We start from the raw sequence: 22,316 nt of genomic DNA, 5'->3' as shown, positions 1-22,316 counted from the left end.
TTTTTAATATGCTGTCTAGGTTTGTCATAGCCTTTCTTCCAAGAAACAAGTATCTTTTAATTTCATGGCTGCAGTCACCATCTGCAGTGATTTTGGAGCCCAAAAAATAAAGTCTGTCGCTGTTTCAATTGTTTCCCCATCTATTTGGCATGAAGTGATGGAACCGGATACCATGATCTTCATTTTCTGAAAGTTGAGTTTTAAGCCAGCTTCTTCACTCTTCTCTTTCACTTTCATCAAGAGGCTCTTTAGTTCTTCTTCGCTTTCTGCCATAAGGGTGGTGTCATGTGCATATGTGAGGTTATTGATATTTCTTCCAGAAATCTTGATTCCAGCTTGTGCTCATCCAGTCCAGCATTTCACATGAGGTACTCGGTATATTAAGTTAAATAAGCAAGGTGACAATATACAGCCTTGACGTACTCCTTTCTCAATTTGGAACCAGGCCATTGTTTCATGTCCAGTTCTAACTGTTGCTTCTTAACCTGCATATAGATTTCTCAAGAGACAGGTAAAGTGGTCTGGTATTCCATCCCTTTAAGAATTTTCCAGTTTGTCGTGACCCACACATTCAAAGGCTTTAGCATAGTCAGTAAAGCAGATGTTTTTCTGGAAATCTGCTCCAGGAAGGGGATTTACGACAACTGAGTTCTTCAAGGAAGCTCCACTTTTAGGCAGATAAAGAGACCTCAGGAACTCAAATGTTTTCTTCTCAAAATAATTTTAATACCATGAGAGCTTATTTTTGGATCTCTTTGTATGTCAAGATAATAGCAAGAGAAGAGAGAGACTGGGCTCAACTCTGAATACAACAAGGATAAGTGGAGATTTATAACGAAAAAAAAAAAAAAAGAAAAAACTTTCATGTTTCAAAGGTAACATCAAAAAAGAGAAACGTCTACCAACAGAATATATATAAATCATATATATCTGCTAAGGGGCTTGTATCTAAAATACATAAAAAAACTACTAAAACTCAACTGTAAAATGGACATAGGAACTGAATAGCTTTCCAAAGAAGATACTGGATTGCTCTACACCATCAAGAGGAAATGCAAATCAAAACCACAATGAGATACCCGTTCACACCCACTAGAATGGCTATAAACAATTATCCCTCAATCAAAAATAAGTAATTTTTTTAAAAAACAGACAATAACAAGTGTGGGCAAGGATGTAAAGAATTAAAATCTTCATACACCGATACCAAGAATGTAAAATGGTGTAACAGTTTTGAGATTTCCTCTAACAGTTAAATGAAGTTAATGTATGATCCAGCAATTCCATTCCTAGGTATATACTCAAGAGAAATAAAAACATGTCAGTATATAAACTTATACATGAATGCTCATTATAGTATTACTCAATAATAGATAAAATGGCAACAACCAAGATGCCCATCAGTTAATCAATGGATAAAATACAGTCTACCCATATAATGGAGTATTTGGCAATAACAAGAAATGAAGTATGATATATACTTCAAAATTGTTGAACTTTGACAACATCAAGCTAAAGACACAATTACAAAGAATCAAATATTAAATGATTCCATTAATATGAAATGTACTGAATAGGGAGATCTACAGAGACAGAAAGCAGATTAATGGTTGAAGTGGGAAGGGGAAAGGGAAATGAAAAATTAGGGGGTACTGGCTAAGAGGTGTTGGTTTCTTCGACGGGTACTGAAATGTTCTAAATTGACTGCAGTAGCAAATGCACAACTCTGTAAATACACTAAACCACTGAGCTGTACACGTTAAATCAGTGAACTGTATGGTATGAACTATACCTAAACAAAGATGTTTACAACACCAGTGGGATGAAAGCGATAATAAATCATATAAGCAAAGAAGAGAAGTCTGAAAGTGTACACCTGGGATACGGAAACCTTCTCTTAAAAGTGAAATACTTGAGCTAAATTTTGAAAAAGATGCACAAAGTTGCCCACAGAACAAACCTAGGAGAGGATTTCACATGAAATTAAAAGCACGTGCAGATGCACAGCCATGCAAGAGAATATGACAGTCCTGGATAATTTCCCACAGCCAGAACTCAGAAATTCTGTTGTGAAGTTTCTGCTGCAGAGGGAAACAGAGACAGATTCGCCAAGAGCCCTGAATCCTCCCCTTTACTGTTTATTTATTTATTTATCCTCCCCTTTATTTATTTTGGCCTTGCTGGGTCTTTATTGTTGCAAGGACTTCTCTAATTGTGGCAGAAGGGCTTAGCTGCCCCGTCGCATGTAGGATCTGTGACCAGGGATTGAACCCATGTCCCCTGTACCAGGAGATTCTTAACTGGACCACCAGGAAAGTCCCTCAATTTTATTTTTTCTTGTAAGCGAGGTGAAGTTAACATTTTAACCAAGGGAATAAAATGATCAAATGTCTTTTACATCAACTATTTTGACAGTCCCTGGAGGACAGACTGGAAAAAGGTAGGAATGGAGTTAAGAGATTGATTCGGAGGCTCCAATATTAATTTAAGAAAAAATAATGAGCTCTTTTTTGTGGCACCTCGGAGGTGGTGCGCAGCTTCAGGATGAAACTGAAGATCTCTTTTCCAGACATTAGATGCCAGAAACTCATTGAAGACGATGAGAGTGAACTTTGTACTTTATGAGACACGTGTAGCCACAGAAGTTGCTGCTAATGCTCTGGGCAAAGAATGCAAGGGTTAGTTCTGTGGCAAGTCAGTGGTGGGAACGACAAACAGGTCTCCACGTTTTTTCACCTATGGCCATGTCCATCTGCTACTAATGGGCAGTCCTGCAAAGACCTGGAAGACCGGAAAGAAAGTGCAAACATGTTCAGGGTTACATTGTGAACACCCATCTAAGTGTTTTCAATTTGTCATTTTTTTTTTTAAAGGAGAAAAGGAATATTCCTGCAGACACTGATACTGCTGTGGCTCAACCAACTGGGAACCAAAACAGAACTCCCAAACTGCTAGAATTACCAAACTTTTCAATCTCTCTAAAGACCATAATGCTCGCAAGCATGTTGTGAGAAAGCCCCCAAACAAACAGGGTTCAAAACCTAGGGCCAAGGCACACAAGAGTCAGTGTCTGTATTTCGCATGTTCTGCAACACAAACACCAGTATATTACCCTGAGGAAATGGTGTACCGAGAAAAAAAAACGCGGGCTGCAGAATACGCTAAACTTGTGGCCAAGAAAATGGAGGAGGCCAAAGAAAAATGCCAGAAAGAGACTACCAAGAGAGGGAGGCTGTCCTCTCCGCAAGCTTCCACCTCTGATGCCAGTCAAAACTAAGATGTGAGTTGCTTCCACAACAGAGGTGACCCGACTGCCTGAGGCTCACTTGGCAGATGCAGGAAGTCGCCACGCCCTTCCCAATCATGTCTGAACCAATCCAAGTCCTTGTGACTAGAGGAGCTGGTCCAATTGCATATTCACTGTTGCACAGTATTGGGAATGGATCTGTCTTCGGTAAAGGCCGGCCTATCATTCTCGGCGGCTGGGTATCACTCCCATCACTCCCATAACGGGTGTCCTGATGGAGCTGCAAGGCTGTGCCCTGCCCCTCCTGAAAGATGGCATCACAACAGATAAAGAAGAAACTGCCTTCAAAGACCTGGATGTGGCCATTCTTATGGGCTCCATGCCAAGAAGGGATGGCATGGAGTGGAAAGATTTACTCAAAGCAAATATGAAAATCTTCAAATGCCAGGGTGCAGCCTTGGACAAATATCCCAAGAAGTCTAGTTAAGGCCTTGGTGGTGGGAAACCCAGCCAATACCAACTGCCTGACTATCTCTAAGTCGGCGCCATCCATTCCAAAGGAGAACTTCAGTTGCTTGACTCGTTTGGATCACAATCAAGCTAAAGCTCAGACTGCTCTTAAACTTGGAGTGACTTCTGAGGATGTAAAGAATGTCATCATCTGGGGAAACCATTCCTCAACTCAGTATCCAGATGTCAACCATGCCAAGGTGAAACTGCAAGGAAAGGAAGTTGGTGTTTATGAAGCTCTGAAAGATGACAGCTGGCTCAAGGGAGAATTCATCAGGGCCGTGCAGTAGCACGATGCTGCTATCACCAAGGCGCAGAAGGTGCCCAGCACCACGTCAGCTGCAAGAGCCATCTGGGACCACGTCAGACACATCTGGTTTGGAACCCCAGAGGGAGAGTTTGTGTCCATGGGCATTATCTCTGATGGCAACTCCTATGGTATTCCTGATGATCTGCTTTACTCGTTCCCTGTTACAATCAAGGATAAGACCTAGAAGGTTATTGAAGGTCTCCCTATTAATGATTTCTCATGTGAGAAGATGGATCTTACTACAAAGGAAGAAGAGAAAGAAACTGCATTTGAATTTCTTGCCTCTGCCTGACTAGACAATCATTTCAATGTTACTAAATGCTCCAAAGCTGAAGAACCTAACTGTCGTCTTTGACTCTAGTGCGAAATAATAAATGACATATTTAAATTACTTGTGAAAAACAACACACTTTAAAGATTGTGTGCTTCTTGGTACAACTTTGTGACGGCTTATTATAACGCTGCTACTGCCTCATTCTAAAATATATATTCAAGTGAAAAGAAAAATAAAACTAAGATGTTCTCAGAGTTAACAATAGGTCAGATGTTAAAAAAAGAAAAGAAACAACAACAACAACAAAAAAGGAGGATCTGCACTAAACCAGAAGCAATAAGCATACAGGAGAGGAGACAATGTGAGAAAAAACAGTGATTTCAATAACTAACTGGAGAAAAAAGAAAAGACAATTAAGGAATGAAAATCAGGAGTAAGGTCAAACTTCAGATGTTGATTTGAGGGTAACCAACATTGAATAGAAACCATAGAAATGAGTGACATTGTGCAAGAAAAGCTCAGAATGCAAAAGGGGGAGGAAAAAAGACAAAATACTGTGGAATAGCTTTTCCTCAAATTGAACCATCCCTATATAACCAATTCACATCAGTAAAATCCATAATTAGTGTATTAAGAAACTAACCATAAAGGTCAATACTACTTCATGAAAAAATTAGATGGCTCTAAAAAGAAAAGGGTGATAATTTCAGTCTCATTTAATCTTTTCAGTTGAAACATTTTTACAGTTTCAACCTAAACACAGCAGCGTGTAATAATAAAGAGGAAAAAGAATAACAACATACTTCATACCTACCTAGCCTGAGCTAGTTCCAAACACTTAACCTCTATTAATTCATTTAATCCTCGACACAACATGTGACCAAGGTATGCAATCTCCTTTCCTAGAAAGTGAGGCATAAAGAGGTTAAATAATTTGCCCAAGGGTAAAAGGCCCAAAAGGTGTGGGACAAGGACTAACAAAGCTCCAGAGGCCACGTTTTACCGCTGTACTGGCTCTCAAAGTCAAGTATTAGACTTTCAGGGCAAAAACAAAAAAACATGTTGGTTCAAATGTTGGGTCTACCACAAACCTTGGCATATTGATAACTTAAGCAATTCAGTCTGTCTCCTCAGCTATAAGAAGGAAATAATGATAGTATCATAGGATCACTGTAAGTATTTTAAGACATAAATACAACACACTCAGTTATTACCTTCCATGACTTGCCTGGTGGTTCAGATGGTAAAGAATCTAACTGCAATGTGGGAGACCTGGGTTCAGCCCCTGGATTGGGAAGATCCCCTGGAGAAGGGAACAGCTACCCACGCCAGTATTCTTGCCTGGAGAACTCCACGGACAGAGGAGCCTGCCAGGATACAGTCCATGGGGGTTGCAAAGAGTCGGACACAGTTGAGCGACTTTTACTTTCACTTACTACCAAACAATAGTAACATATACTGAGCACATATTGGCAGACATCAAGACACAACCAAAGACACTTCACACAGATTATTTTATCTGATCTTCAAAATAGTCTCAAAAAGAATCATTACTCTCCTAGCCATTTTTACAGGTTAGCAAACAGACTCAAAGAGATGAAGAGCCTTGTGCATGGTCGTGTTGTATCGTAAAATGGCTATAAAATGGCTCCAATTCTCCACCCCTCCTAGATTCAACTCCTGGCAATGTGATAATGCAGCTCCCCCCCATCAAGAGGTAAAGCTGATTTCCCCATATCCTGAATCTTGTCTGGCCTCACAACTTGACTTGAACCAACAGAACGTGGCAGAAGTGATGTTGTATCAGTTCCCAGGGTGAGGTCTCCTTGTTTCCTCTCTATCCTAGACGACATCAACTCAGCTGAAATGAGCCAAATCTAGCCCAGATCATTGGAACCACCCACGTGACCTACAGATTCATGAGTAATAACACGCACTCATTTTAAGCCATTGACAATGGGGGGGAGGGATTGCTACAGAGCAATAGTTATCTGAAACTTAGGATAAGCATGACTGTAGCCATGAAATTAAAAGACGCTTACCTCTGGAAGGAAAGTTATGACCAACCTAGACAGCATATTAAAAAGCACAGACATTACTTTGCCAACAAAGGTCTGTCTAGTCGAAGCTATGATTTTTCCAGTGGTCATGTATGGATGTGAAAGTTGGACTATAAAGAAAGCTGAGCACCAAAGAACTGATGCTTTCGAACTGTGGTGTTGGAGAAGACTCTTGAGAGTTCCTTGGACTGCAAAGAGATCCAACCAGTCCACCCTAAAGGAAATCAGTCCTGGGTGTTCACTGGAAGGACTGATGTTGAAGCTGAAACGCCAGTACTTTGGCCACCTGATGCAGAGGACTGACTCACTGGAAAAGACCCTGATGCTGGGAAAGATTGAAAGTGGGAGGAGAAGGGGACGACAGAGGATGAGATGGCTGGATGGCATCACCGACTCAATGGACGAGACTTTGGGTAAACTCTGGGAGTTGATGATGGACAGGGAGGCCTGGTTTGCTGCGATTCATGGGGCTGCAAAGAGTCGGACACGATTGAGCGACTGAACTGAACTGAGGACGGGTGAAATTTAAAGCCAGGTAGTCTGACTCCAGGCTCACCCTCCTAATCACTGCATTATTATAATTTCTAGTTTCAGAGTAGATATAACACACAATGTTACTGTACTATTTTCAGTTGTGAAAATAAATGAAGTAATTTATGTTCACTGTTTTATATTCTTTAAAATTAATTTATAAAAGCTCAAAATAGTAAATATAAGTCTCACCCTAGAGGTAAACAAATTTAAAAATCTAAAAAGTATATCAGATCTAGATTCAAAACTCAACTGTTACCAACCACCAGTCCATTATTAAATACTGCATAGTAAAAAAGTAAAAAAGAAAAAAATAATGCACATTTTGAATATATTTACACTACTTTCAAAGTAAGTATTTATTACAGGGTATCCTGATTAACTCCCCAAGTATTATGAAATGTGCCTATATTAATTTATATTAACTGACTGTCACTCTAAACTAATTCACTTTGCTTCCCAACTCACTGGCACATACAGCACACCATATCACTTAGCCACCTATATGCATCTATGGCCATATAGCTCCTTTGTTAGATTTTAGTTTCCACCAAGGAATGCAGAAATGATTCCATAAAACTGGAAGTTAAGACTGCCACCCAGCCACTTTGGGTTATTCATGCCAAGGAATCAACAAACAAAGAAGGGGTTACAGGCTGATTAGGGTGACTGACCTCACAATCAAGGGGAAGTCTAGTGCCTACTACACAAGAGGGGCTCCCAGAAAGTATGTCTGGAATGCAGGAGTTCCTCTGGGAGGCCACTTAGTATTTCCATGTACTGTGATTAAAGTCAATGGCAACAATCAGGCAGGACTGCTAATGACCCAGACCCTTAAGGAATGAAGATTCAGGTCACCCCATCAGGCAAGAAGCCACCATCAGCTGAGATACTGCCAAGAACAGAGGGAATGCGGAGTGACAGCGGAAAGTAATTATAGACAGCAACTACTACCACATGATTAGTTGTAGAAATTAAAATTCTAATGAGTATTTCTTCTTTTTATGATACAAAATATTTCTATTTCTATTAAACCGCTTTATCTCCCTCTTGATAATCATCTGATAGTACCTAATCGCATATCATATCTTGGTATCTGAGTTACAGGAAGTTAAGCAGAAAATGTGACACAGGCAGAAAAGAAATTAACCCACCTATGGGTAAAGAGATTTTGTATTCTCTCTTAAAGAGAGAATGTTATCAGATGAATGTTTAAGATGAATGTTATCTTAAAGAGAGTATGTTATCAGATGAACAAAGGATAGTTGCGTTATGTTCACCAGAAGTGTAATTTCACAATTGTCTTTATTTTTAAGATAAATACAGCGAAAAGAGGTGTGCACTGGTGCCATGGTGACAAAGGATGGTCTGTGATGGCTTTTTACCTTGCTGGGTAGCAACTACATTTTTCCAAATACATTTTTCACGATTCTGGGTTCAGTTCAGTTCAGTTCAGTCACTCAGTCGTGCTCGACTCTGCGACCCCAGGGACTGCAACACGCCAGGCCTCCCTGTCCATCACCAACTCCCGGAGCCTACTCAAACTCATGTCCATCAAGTCGGTGATGCCATCCAGCCATCTCATCCTGTCGTCCCCTTTTCCTCCTGGCTTCGATCTTTCCCAGCGTCAGGGCCTTCTCCAGTGAGTCAGTTCTTCACATCAGGTGCCCAAAGTGTTGGAGTTTCATCTTCAGCATCAGTCCTTCCAATGAATATTCAGGACTGATTTCCTTTAGGATGGATTGGTTGGATCTCCTTGCAGTCCAAGGGACCCTCAAGAGTCTTCTCCAACACCACAGTTCAAAAGAATCAATTCTTTGGCGCTCAGCTTTCTGTATAGTCCAACTCTCACAATCATACACGACTACTGAAAAAAACATACAGCTTTGACTACATGGACCTTTGTTGGCAAAGTAATATCTGTGCTTTTTAATATGCTGCCACAGAGGATGAAATGGCTGGATGGCATCACTGACTTGATGGACGTGAGTCTGAGTGAACTCCGGGAGTTGGTGATAGACAGGGAGGCCTGGGGTGCTGTGATTCATGGGGTCACAAAGAGTCAGACACGGCTGAGCGACTGAACTGAACTGAGGTTGGTCATAACTTTTCTTCCTTTTAATTTCATGGCTGCAGTCACCATCTGCAGTGATTTTGGAGCCCAAAAAAATCAGGTCTGACACTGTTTACACTGTTTCCCCATCTATTTCCCATGAAGTGATGGGACCAGATGCCATGATCTTCATTTTCTGAATGTTGAGCTTTAAGCCAACTTTTTCACTCTTCTCTTTCACTTTCATCAAGAGGATTTTTAGTTCCTCTTCACTTTCTGCCATAAGGGTGGTGTCATGTGCATATGTGAGGTTATTGATATTTCTCCCAGCAATCTTGATTCCAGCTTGTGCTTCATCCAGCCCAGCATTTCTCATAATGTGCTCTGCGTATACACACTGTGACAATATACACCCTGGGTTCTCAGTTAGAGTTAGCTTAAAAAAAAAAAATCAATCCCCACGAGATGCAGAAGACAAAAGAGAAGCAGCCCCCGGGTTTGGAACGCTAAAGTAAGTTCAGGCATTATGGCAGCCCTCAGACATTGTCAAGGATCTCTGGGCTCAGCCTCACTGGCACAGGCAGCAACTGGGCCTATAGTTTCCTAGCTTCTGTCAGGTCCCATCTTTGCTTTTCCAAGTAATCCTGAGGCAGGCTCTTGTGCATCTGCAGAGTTAGGTGTGTCACTACAGGACACCTACATCATCAAGGTTACAGGTGTGGAAGCAGTGAGGGCCACGAAGTTTCAAGTTTGGGCTCATAGGTTTCAACGCATTTCTATAAGTTCAGAAAATTCTTTGTAGTTCCAGTTTAACCTTACTCTCCATCACTCCATGTCCGTGTTCCGTTCCCAGTTCCCAGCCTTGCTGACATCAAGCCCAGCATCAGATTCAGTATATATAACCAGTTCCTACAACTGTGAAACATTCAAAAAACGAAAATCATGGCATCCACTCCCATCACTCCATGGCAAACAGATGCGGGAAAAGTGGAAACAGTGACAGATTTTATTTTCCTGGGCTCCAAAATCACTACAGATGGTGGCTGCAGCCATGAAATTAAAAGACACTTCCTCCCTGGAAGAAAAGCTATGACAAACCTAGACAGCATATTAAAAAGCAGAGATATCAGTTTTCCAACAAAGGCCTGTAGAGTCAAAGCCACAGTTTTTTCAGTAATCATATACAAATGTGAGAGTTGGACCATAAAGAAGAACCGATGTTTTTCAACTGTAGTGCTGGAGAAGACTCTTGAGAGTCCCTTGGGCAGCAGAGAGGTCAACACATTTTAGTACTTTTTTATAAATACCAAGAGAAGTAAAAGTCAAACACAACCAAAAACAATGTTTTCTTCCAACAGTACCTAGTCCCGGGTTCCACTGCTATCTATCAGAGGCTGGTGCTAAGAAAGGGGAAAAGAAACAGCAGAAGAAATATGGCTGTCCCTTTCACAAGTTTTTGCAAACACTGTTCAGCTCCAGGTTTTTCATTAAATAATTACCTACTTAATCCAAATACATGATGTAATTGAAGAAAGAGTGAGTCTCTATCTTATTCTAAAAACACAGGCCTAAAACAAGGTGTGTGTTAAGTCAGCAACTGCGCTTCAGGCCAGTGTGAAATGAATGAAAATGAGTCTGAAGAATTCTAACAGCTTTTATCAACTCATTGCTGCTGCTGCTGCTGCTAAGCCACTTCAGTCATGTCCGACTCTGTGTGACCCCACAGACGGCAGCCCACCAGGCTCCCCCATCCCTGGGATTCTCCTGGCAAGAACACTGGAGTGGGTTGCCATTTCCTTCTCCAATGCATGAAAGTGAGAAGTGAAAGTGAAGTCTCTCAGTCATGTCCGACTTAGCGACCCCATGGACTGCAGCCTACCAGGCTCCTCCGTCCATGGGATTTTCCAGGCAAGAGTACTGGAGTGGGGTGCCATTGCCTTCTCCGTATCAAGTCATCAACCCTTCTTCATATAACAATTATTGGAAAAAAAAACTCTGGGTAAATTACTTTTAAAAATGATTTGAAGAGAGAAGAAAGCACCAAGAGTAGGAAGAAACTGGAAATGTGGCCCCTGAAAGAAGGGAAATACACTGGAAGAGGTTCAAAGTCCCACAGCTTTTTCCCTGAGGGCACTCCCCGTCTGCAACGGCACAAGACTACTAGAACTCAAGCAAAAAGCTGCAGGCTCACTAATGTCACGGCCACAGAGTGGTTAAAAATTCAGAGGGCAAAGTCAGAAAATGAGTGAGTCACAGAAGCAGAAACCTCAAAAACTAATATAAACTATTTCTAATTCCTCACTGACCCCTGAGCTGAGTATGTTCACAGAAGACTCTAAGGAGCCCAATGGAAACAAGTGGAAAGCTAAAAGAGCCTTTGAGCAGCAATCTCAGCTGCTTCCACTGCAGAGGAGACAGGAACCTGGTCAAGTTATCAGGGCTTAAAAACACCTCACGTGCTCTACAGACCCATCTGAAAGTATAAGACCAAGCCTGCACAAGCTCAAGGTGGTCCAGCAGCTAGTTAACTACACTCATCAGAAGAAAAGAGAATTGAGAGACAAATCATCCACAATGTCCACTCTACAATCAAAACTTTCTAGACATGAAATGTAGCAGGGAAATGCGACCTACTGTCAAGGAAGGGAAAAAAGCAATAATTTTTTTTTTTTTAAATGAAACAATTTAGAGGAAAGGATTAACAAGCAAAGACTTTAAGTAAGCTGCAATAAATTTGTTCAAAGACTTAATGGAAAGCATGGTCACAATAGAGAATCTCAATAGATAAATGTACATAGTTAAAAAATGAAGTACTTGAGGCTGGTGGCCTGGTGGCTCAGAGGTAAAGAATCCACCTGATAATGCAGGCAAGCCAGGTCAAGCCCTGGTCTGGAAGATTCCACTTGCCAAGGAGCAACTAAGCCCGTGCACCGCATCTACTGAGCCTGTGCTCTAGAGCCCACAGGCAGCAACTACTGAGCCCGTGAACCACAGCTTATGAAGCCCATGCAGCCCAGAGGCTGTGCTCCACAAGAAGCCCGTGCACCACAACTAGAAAGGGGCTCCCACTCGTGGCAACTAGAGAAAGTCCAAGTTCAGGAACAAAGACCCAAGCACAGCCAAAAGTAGGTATTTTTTAAAAAATGAAATACTTGAACTGTAAAGTACATTATTTTAAAGTGGGTTTAGAGATATCTGCATCCCTGTGATCACTGCAAAATTATTCACAATATCTAAGGCATGGATAACCTAAATATCCATCAATGGACTAATGAATAAAAATGTAGTATATATAGTCAAGAGAACATGAGCCACAGAAAAGGAGATTTTATCATTTTGAACCACAGGGATGAACCTTATGGACATTATGTTAAGTGAAATAAATCAGACAGAAAAATAAATACTGTGTGATCTCACTTTTACATGGAATCTAAAAATTCGAACTCATATAAACAGAGAGTTGACAGGGTGAGGGGGAGTGAGAAGAAATGGAGAGATTTTTGTCAAAGAGTACAAATTTTCAGTTATAAGATAAATTGTTCTGGGGCTCTAATGTACAGAATGGTGACTACAGTTAACAATATTGTGTGCTTGAAAGCTGTTGAGAGTAAATCTTAAATATTCTCACCACACATACAAAATAATGTTAATTATGTAAGATGACAGATGTGTTAACCCACCTAACTATGGTAATGACTCAACAATATATACATATGTATCATCATGCTATACATCTTACACTTATCCAATATTACTTGTCAATTACATCTCAATGAAACTGGAAAGTATTTATAAATATATGCGGGTGAGGAATGGGCTTGACAGCATATTAGAAGCAAAATAAAAAAGAGCTAGTGACTCTGAAGACAAATCTGTGTAAGTCACTCAGCTGGAAGAACTGAGGGGAAAAGACTGAAAAAAAATCAAAAACGAGAGAAACTCACAGACCTATAGTACATTTTTTAAATTTATAATTTTCCTCCATTTGGCTTTGGCTGTGCCGGGTCTCCGTTGCTGTGAGGGCCGCTCTCCAGCTGCGGTACAGTCTTCTCAAACTGTGGTGGCTTCTCTTATTGCCAAGCACAGGCTCTAGGGCACAAAGGCTTCAGCAGTTGCAGTGAGTGAGCTCAGTACCTGTGGCTCCTGGGCTCTAGGCCAAAGGCTCAGCCGTCATGGCGCACGGGCTGAGCTGATCCAAGGTATGTGGGATGTTCCTCAATCAGGGATCGAACCTGTGTCCCCTGCATTGGCAGGAAGATTCTTTATCACTGAGCCAGCAGGGCAGCCCCTCATAGTAAAAAATCTCAAAGAGAAGAGAGAATGAGGCAGAAAAATCATTTTAAATAATGGTCAAAAAACTGGTGAAAAAATCAATTTGCAAATTCAATGAGCTCAACTCTAAGCAAAGTAACAAATGAGAGAAAAGAAAAAAGAATATCAAACTGTCAAAAATTAAAGATGCAATGGATACCAGAAGACAATTAAAAAAGGATCTTTAAAGCAATTAAAGACTGTCAACCCAGAATCTACATCCAGCAAAAATATTCTTGAAAAATAAGAGTAAATATATATCTACATTTACTAAGAGTAATATAATTATAATTATAAAAATGTAAGAGTAATACATTTACTCTTAATAAATGTATATATATCTACCCTGAGTGTGTGTGTGAACATATATAAGTTGAAGACGTTAATCACTAGACCTAAACATTATGCCATGTTAAAAGGAAACTCTTCAAGTTGAAAGGAAATGACATAAAACGAAACTTAGATCTATATATATGAAGAAAATCCAAAATAATTACGTAATTAAAAAGACTCTCGTTTCTCTCCCTTAAAAAAGGCAAATGATTAAAGCAAAAATAGCACCGTGTTGAAGCAAATGTTAACATACCAATAGAACAAAGGTTAAATGTAATTATTTTTTAAGATTCTTTCATTTCACATCAAGTGGAATAATGTTAATAGTAAGTGAACTGTAAAAGTTAATCATGAATACTGGAATCCCTACAGTAGCCACTTATACAAAGCCATACAGCCTAAAAAAGCCCAATGGCAATTTATTTTTAAAAATTTGATCAACATAAAAGAACTGTGGGCAGTAAGAGAAGGAAGTGAGAAGACAAACTGATAAAACAGAGTAATACAGAAGACTTTTAACTTAACCATAAAAATAACATTAAATGTAAAGTTACCAAATCCTCCACTCAAAGGCAGAGATCACTAGATATGGTTCCCGAAGCAACAGTTAGAACTGGACATGGAGCAACAGACTGGTTCCAAATAGGAAAAGGAGTACGTCAAGGCTGTATATTGTCACCTTGCTTATTTAACTTCTATGCAGGGTACATCATGAGACACACTGGGCTGGAAGAAGCACAAGCTGGAATCAAGCTTGCCGGGACAAATATCCATCACCTCAGATATGCACATGACACCACCCTTATGGCAGAAAGTGAAGAGGAGCTAAAAAGCCTCTTGATGAAAGTGAAAGAGGAGAGCGAAAAAGTTGGCTTAAAGCTCAACATTCAGAAAACAAAGATCATGGCATCTGGTCCCATCACTTCATGGGAAATAGATGGGAAAACAGTGGAAACAGTGTCAGACTTTATCTTTTTGGGCTCCAAAATCACTGCAGATGGTGACTGCAGCCATGAAATTAAAAGACGCTTACTCCTTGGAAGAAAAGTTATGACCAACCTAGATAGCATACTGAAAAGCACAGACATTACTTTGCCAACAAAGGTCCGTCTAGTCAAGGCTATGGTTTTTCCAGTGGTCATGTATGGATGTGAGAGTTGGACTATAAAAAACAGTTAAGCGCCTTAAGAATTGATGCTTCTGAACTGCGGTGCTGGAGAAGACTCTTGAGAGTCCCTAGGACTGCAAGGAGATCCAACCAGTCCATTCTGAAGGAGATCAGTTCTGGGTGTTCTTTGGAAGGAATGATGCTAAAGCTGAAACTCCAGTACTTTGGCCACCTCATGCGAAGAATTGACTCATTGGAAAAGACTCTGATGCTGGGAGGGATTGGGGGCAGGAGGAGAAGGGGATGACAGAGAATGAGATGGCTGGATGGCATCACCGACTCGATGGACATGAGTCTGAGTGAACTCCAGGAGCTGGTGATGGACAGAGAGGCCTGGCGTGCTGCAATTCATGGGGTTGCAGAGAGTCAGACACGACTGACTGAACTGAACTGAACTGAACTGAAGGGAGGGAACGAGGAAGGAAGGAAAGAAAGGAATAAATCCATTAAATATATGCTATCTAAAAGAAACATACTTTTAAACACCATGAATATAAATAGTAAACACAAGGGAAATGGTATGAATAAATCAATTAAGTGAGTAATAAATTAAGCCAACAAAGTTATAGGAAGAAATTAATATATCCACAGTTATATTTGCTAATTTTAATTCCCCTCTCGCAGCTATTGAAATGATTATAAAGCAATTCATAGGCAACAAATCAGGTGCAGCAAACTGCAGGACCTCTACCCATCTTTGCAAATGAAGTTTTACTAGAACGCTGCCACATGCATTTATTTACATATTTCCACAGTTGCTTTTGCACTGCAAGGGCAGGGTAGTTAAAACAGAAACTGCGTAATCACAAAACCTAAAATATTTCCTATACTGCCCTTTGCAGGACGTTTCCTGATCTCAGATGTCGATTATTACTATTTACCAACTTAATTGTATAAGACCATACATCACATCATAAAATAAGTCCACATTCCAAAAGATGAAAATTTTATAGAGTTTAATCTGTAATTACAACAGAATCACATTAAAAAAAATCAATTACAGGGACTTCGCCAGAGGTCCAGTGGTTAAGGCTCCACACTTCCACTACAGGGAGCATGGGTTCAATCCCTGGTCATCAGGGAAGTAAGACCCCACATGCCAAACAGCCCGGCCAACAAAAGAAATCAGTTACAATAAGCTACTCAGGAAAAACCAAAATATTTGAAAATTAAGCAACACACTTCTAAAAAATTCATGAGTTAAGGAAATCAGAAAATACTTTGAACTGATAATGAAAATATAACATATAGAAATGTGTGGAAATTATAACTTTTTAGTGCTTATATTTAAAAAGAAACTCAAATTTAAACGTCTAAATTTCCAAATTAAATATCTAAATTTCTAGCTTAAGGAGCCAGGGATTAAAAGAATACATTAAGCCAACTGAAGATAAGAGTGAAGGAAACTATCAAGACAGGCACAAGTCAATTAAATTATTGAAACCAAAAGCTGTGGAAAGAAATCAAATTGCTAAACTCATAGCAAGAATGACCAAGGAAAAACAGCATTAAAAAGGGGTCACAACAGCTCCTACAGAAATTATAAGGATCACAAGGGAAAATTAAAAACTTTCTGCCAAGAGGGCTGATAACCTAAATGAGATAGATATACTGCCTACAGAAAAAAAAGACAGAAAATCCATATAACCATATAACTCAACATTCAAAAAAATAAGATCACTTCATCCAGTCCCATTACTTCATGGCAAATAAATGGGGAAACAATGAACAGTGACGGACTTTATTTTCTTGGGCTCCAGAATCAATGCAGATGGTAACTGCAACCATGAAATTAAAAGACACTTGCTCCTTGCAAGAGAAGTTATGACAAACTTAGAAAGCATATTAAAAAGCAAAGACATCACTTTGCTGACAAAGGTCAGTCTAGTCAAAGCTATGGTTTTTCCAGTAATCATGCATGGATGTGAGAGATGAACCATAAAGAAGGCTGAGCACCAAAGAATTGATGCCTCCTAACTGCGGTGTTGGAGAAGATTCTTGAGAGTCCCTTGGACAGCAAGAAGATCAAACCATCAATCCTAAAAGAAACCAACCCTGAATGAATATTCATTGGGAGAACTGATGCTAAAGCTGAAGCTCCCGGAACCAACTCAATGGAAAAGACCCTGATGCTGGGAAAGAATGAAGGCAGGAGGAGAAGAGAGGACGAGATGGTTGGATGGCATCACAACTCAATGGACATGAGTTTGAGCAGGCTCCAGGAGACGGTGGAGGACAGGGAAGCCAGGTGTACTGCAGTCCATGGGGTCGCAAAGAGTTCGACACAACTAAGTGACTGAACAACGTAACTATATATTTACCAAAGAGATGAAATCTGTTAACAAAAATTTCCCCCCCACGCAACATAAAACCCCTCCATGCCTACGAAACATTAAAGAAATAACAGTAGTCATATATAAACTATTTCTGAAAACAAAAATTCTTTTAGAAAGCTAAACATGATATCAAAAGGCATTACAAAAATGATAATCATAGACCAACATTCCTCTTGCACACAGACACCAAAATCCTTAACAAAATATTAGCAGATCAAGTTCAGAAACAGATAAAAAGACAATATATTTACGACCAAATAAGATTAACTCAGGAATGCAAAACTGGTTTAACTTTCAAAAATAAATAAATACAATTCACCACAGTAAAGTCATCTCAGTAAATATGAAAAAGGGGAACATCTGACAAAATTCAACACCCATCTATAAAAATTAAAATATCAGAAATCTGGAAATAGAAAGAAATACCCTCAATGTGATTTCTTTTAATCTACAGAAAAAGCACTGCTGACATTCTATTTAATGTTAAAAGATACTGCTTTCCCCTTAAGATGTGGAACAAGACAAGAATGACCATTATTACCCTTTCTCTTCAACACTAAATTGAAAAGGCTAGACAGAGCAATAAGGTTAAGGCAAAGAAATAAAAAGCTTACAAAGATGGGAGAAAAGGGAGTAAAACTGTCTTATTAGTCACAGATGTGGTTATTTTTGCAGAGAAAATCCTAAAGAAGCCACAAAAAGGCAATTGGAACTAAGTGTAGTTCAGCATGGTCAAAGTATATGCACACAAGAATTGTTAAAACAACTACTGTTATTTCTATATACTAGCAGCAAAAAATAAAATTTAGAAAATAGCATCAAGAAGAAAAATCTTCAGGAATAAATATAACTGCAAGATCTCTATGAAAATCATTAAAATGTTACATGAACATAATATTATATAAGTGTATTACCATAACATATTGATATAGAAAAACCTATTTTGCTCCACTGATGTAGAGATCTTGTATATATATATATACATGTATATAAAATTTGTTTACCAGTATATATCAAAAAAGATGACCCAATGAAAGGAAAGGTAAACAACTGTATTAATCAGCCACTGATGTGTAATAAACTCCAAAACTTTAGCAGTTGAAAATATTTATTCTCTCACACAGTTTCCAAGGGTCAGAAGTCCAGAAGCAGCTTAGCTGGTGGGTCTGGCTCAAGGGTTTCTCAGGAGGTTGCAAACTATAGTTGGGTCTACATTCAAGTGAAAGCCAGAGAATCTGCTTTCAACAGAAAGCCTCAGTCCTTTGTCACAAGGATGTTGGGAGACAATATTCCATTTGTCTTTCACATTTCTGCACACTTGCAGCTGAGGATCTCACTGCCCCTTGTTGCAGGCTTTCCAAAAATGTTTATAAAGTGAACACATTGGGAAAATAAAGTCTCCTTCAGAGGAAAGAGCAGGTATGCTTACTGTGCATTAAAAAATGTCCAGGTGCCCTACGTTCAGAATTCCTTTGTAATGCAAGCACTGATGTGCAGTTGTCATCTGGTCCTCTTCCCATGAATGTGATCTGGAGATGCAGGAGCTGGTGCAGAAATGCTCACAGCACCCAGGCCACTACAGCAGCTGTGGCAATGAACTGTCTCCTGACTCAGACCCAGGATTCTCATGCCTTCTATCAACATCCGTGAAACTGCAGCAGGCTAACCTGTTAACTAGCAAGCAGGGTAAAATTGCAGTGGGCCTCTCTACAACATGGGAGCTGGTTTCTCTTACAGTTAGCAATGAGAGACAGAAAGAGACCAATACACAAGCCGCTGTGGCTTTTATAATCTAATTTCAGAAGGGACTTTAACCGTATTCTACTGGTTACAGAGACCAACCCTAAAATCATGCGCAAGGTAAATAAATACAAAAGGATGCAAATACAAGAAGGCAGGGATCAAGCGAAACCATGTTAATGGCTGACTATCAAATTCAATATTGTTATAAGTCATTTCTCCCTAAATGTAATTATAGAGCAACACAATCCCAATCAATATCCCAAACTTTTTTTTTTCATAGAAACTGACAAACTGATTTTAAAATTTATATAGAAACACAAAAAAACTAGATGGTCAAAGAATATTAGAGGATTCAGACGATTTGATTTCAAGACTTACGGCAACAGAGATAATAATAATACTGGCATAGGGGAACAATGAGATCAAACAAACAAAACTGAGTCCAGAAACAGATCCACACGTGTACACAAACAATCCTAGATAAAAACACAACAGCAATTTAGTGTAGCAAAACAAAAAAATATTTTCCAACAATGGTGTTGAAATTGGATATTTTTTTTAAATGAACCTCAATCCCTACTTCACACAACACACAATAGTTCAAGATGGATCACAGCCCCATGCATAAGACTATGAAATTTATAAAATAAACAAGGGAAATTAGTTTCATGATTTCGGAGTAGGCAAAAGCTTCTTAGAACTCAAATCTATTAAAGAAAAAGAACTGAACTTCATCAAAATTAAAAACTTTAGCTTATCAAAATACACTGTTAAGGAAAAGACAAACTTACAAACTGGGAGAAAACACTCCCAGGACATTGATGCTACAAAAAACTTGTATCAAGACTATATAAAGAATTCTTACACATCAGTAATAGAAAGATAACCAATTCTTTTTAATATGCAAAAAACTTAAGAGGTATTCTACAAAATTATTAACAATTGTCAACCATATGAAACATCATTAGCTAGCAAGGAAATCCAAAATAAAACCACAAAATACCATTTCACATCCACTAAATAGTGAAAATTAAAAAGAATGACCATGGGCTTCCCTGGTGCTCAGTGACAATGCATGTGCCTGCCAATGCAGGAGACAGAGGTTTGATCCCTGATCCAGGAAGATCCCACATGCCCTGGAGCAACTAAGCCACGCGCCACAACTGCTGAAGCCTGTGTGCACTACAGCCCTTGCTTCACAGCAAGAGAAGCCACCGCAACGCAGAGCCTGTGCATCACAACTAGACAGTATTCCCCACTCGCCGCAAGTAGAGAAAAGTCTTCATGCATCAGAGAAGACCCAGCATGAACAAAAATGAATCCAAAAAAACAGGTCATTCAAGTACTGGAAAGGATGTGGAGCAACTAGAAAACATACTCACAGTGAAGAGTATTTAAGAGAAAATTCCGAAAAACTATGCAGCAGTTTCTTACATAGTAAAACACACATCTGCTTATAAACCAACCATTCCAGTCCTAGGTATTTACTCAAAAAAAATGGAAACATGTTTGCAAGAAGATCCATATAGGCCTTATTCTTAAAAATGAAAAAACTGGAAATAAATACCCATCAACAGAAGAAAAAATAAGCTTGATACATTCATCCAATGGTGTACTACTCAGCAATAAAAAGGACTCTGACACATCCAGCCTCACAGATGCATCTGGAAATATATGTTAAACAAACGAAGCTAGATACCAGAAAAGAAGACACTGTACGAAGACCAAACAAAATACCTACACTGTTAGCATTCAGAGCGTGTGGGGGAGAGGGGAACTGAATGCAAAGGGCAACCAGCGAACTCCCTGGGGTGATGAGAATGCTTTATCATCCTCTGGTTACCAGTTACATGAGTACAACTGTCACACCTAAAAGTCACACCTAAAACAGTGAAGGTCTGTACTTTTTATTGTATTTAATAAATATCTCAATGTAAAAATTAAATTCTTGAGTAAATGAGTTCATAGTATTAATTTTCCTTTTTTTTTTCTTTGTCCTGGGTTGTCTACACATAGTGTATGCATACATATATCAATGGGTACTCGGTAATTATCTCTCATCTATGTGCCAAACACTAGGCTAGGTTCCATAAGTCCGTAAGTTCATGCCCTCAAGAGGGTAACATCTAGGGCAAAGAAATACACACTTAATAAAAATACACAACGTGAGGGGTTCCATTATAAGGGTATACCTAGGGAACTGAGGGAAGAGTCAGGCAACAGAAAAGCCTCTTCATTAGGTGCAGAATGACAAGCACAACTATGGACACGCAGACAAGCAGGAACAGACCATCATAAACAGAGAAATACGCCACGCAAAACAGACAAAGGGTCTAACTCGACAAGGAGCTAGGAGCAGGTCGGTGTTCTGGGAGATGGAGAACCTATGAGGTACCATCCTAATGCTACGGCCCTTGCACTATGGAGCCAGTGAAGAGCCACTGAACAGTTTCAAGCAAGGGAATGATGCTTTCAGATTTGCAATTAGAAGTATCACTTTGCTAACAGTGTGAATGAGAGAAAGCCTAGAAGGGAGTAAAAATGGAAGCAATCTGTCAGAGGACAACTGCAACAAGCAAGTTGTTTCCTTTTAAAAAATCAACCAAGGCACATGGACTGAAGAGAAACTGAAGAATCCCCAAAATGGACAGGAAAATGACTAAAGATTCAGATCAGACAGTTCACAGAGAAAAAAAAGGAAGCTCAAAATGGCCCAAATGAAAGGATGCTCAACTTCACTCATAAGAAATGTAAAAAATGAAAGCTACACTGAGGTATCATTTTTCACCTATTATTACTGGCAAAAGCCCAAAAAACTGGACTGCATGCTGTAATGACAAGGCTATGGGAAAACAAGTGTTCTCACATACATTATTGTTTCAACCCCTATGAAGGGTGACAGTATCTATCAAAGTTGTTTCTCATTTATTCTTTAACCCGGCAATTCCACCTCTAGGAACTTAATCTACAGACAGGCCTGCATATGCACAAAATGATAGGTGTACAAGGTTGCTCATGCAGTACTTTTATAATAGTAAAAACTAGGAACAGTCTTACTCTACACATCCCTGGGCTAGTTAAATCATAGTTCATGAATAAAATGGACACTGCAGCTGTGGAGAGGGACAGAGCACACACACCAGCACTTTATACACTAACACTGAAGGTCTCCAGGGCACACTGTCGAGTGAAGAAAAGAAAAGGCGAAGCAGTTAAAGTTTCCAACATTAGTGTAAAACATGTGTTGGGGTAAGGGAAGGAATGGGGTGGGATAAATGTATTTGTACAGGGCTGTATTTTTTTTAAACCCTCAGAAGAATATAAGAAATCAATAATATTAATAAACTATTGTAGAAGTCTGGGAAATATACAGATGAGGAAGGATATGGGTAAGAAACTTTTTATTGTTGTCTCTTTTTGCTTTTTTACTTTTGAAGTAT

The 22,316-nt window shown here is 39.4% G+C and overlaps 1 protein-coding gene and 1 pseudogene across 5 annotated transcripts in view; one reads left to right on the top strand and one right to left on the bottom strand.

Annotated features, from left to right (window-relative positions):
- PDS5B (PDS5 cohesin associated factor B) overlaps window positions 1–22,316 on the bottom strand; it is a 173,929-nt gene that overhangs the window by 141,810 nt on the left and 9,803 nt on the right. The window lies entirely within an intron of this gene.
- Window positions 3,144–4,390, top strand: LOC102181050 (annotated as a pseudogene).

The sequence above is a fragment of the Capra hircus genome, chromosome 12, assembly GCF_001704415.2.
Source record: "Capra hircus breed San Clemente chromosome 12, ASM170441v1, whole genome shotgun sequence".
Taxonomy (NCBI): Eukaryota; Metazoa; Chordata; class Mammalia; order Artiodactyla; family Bovidae; genus Capra; species Capra hircus.
This window is presented reverse-complemented; position numbering and strand designations above follow the sequence as displayed.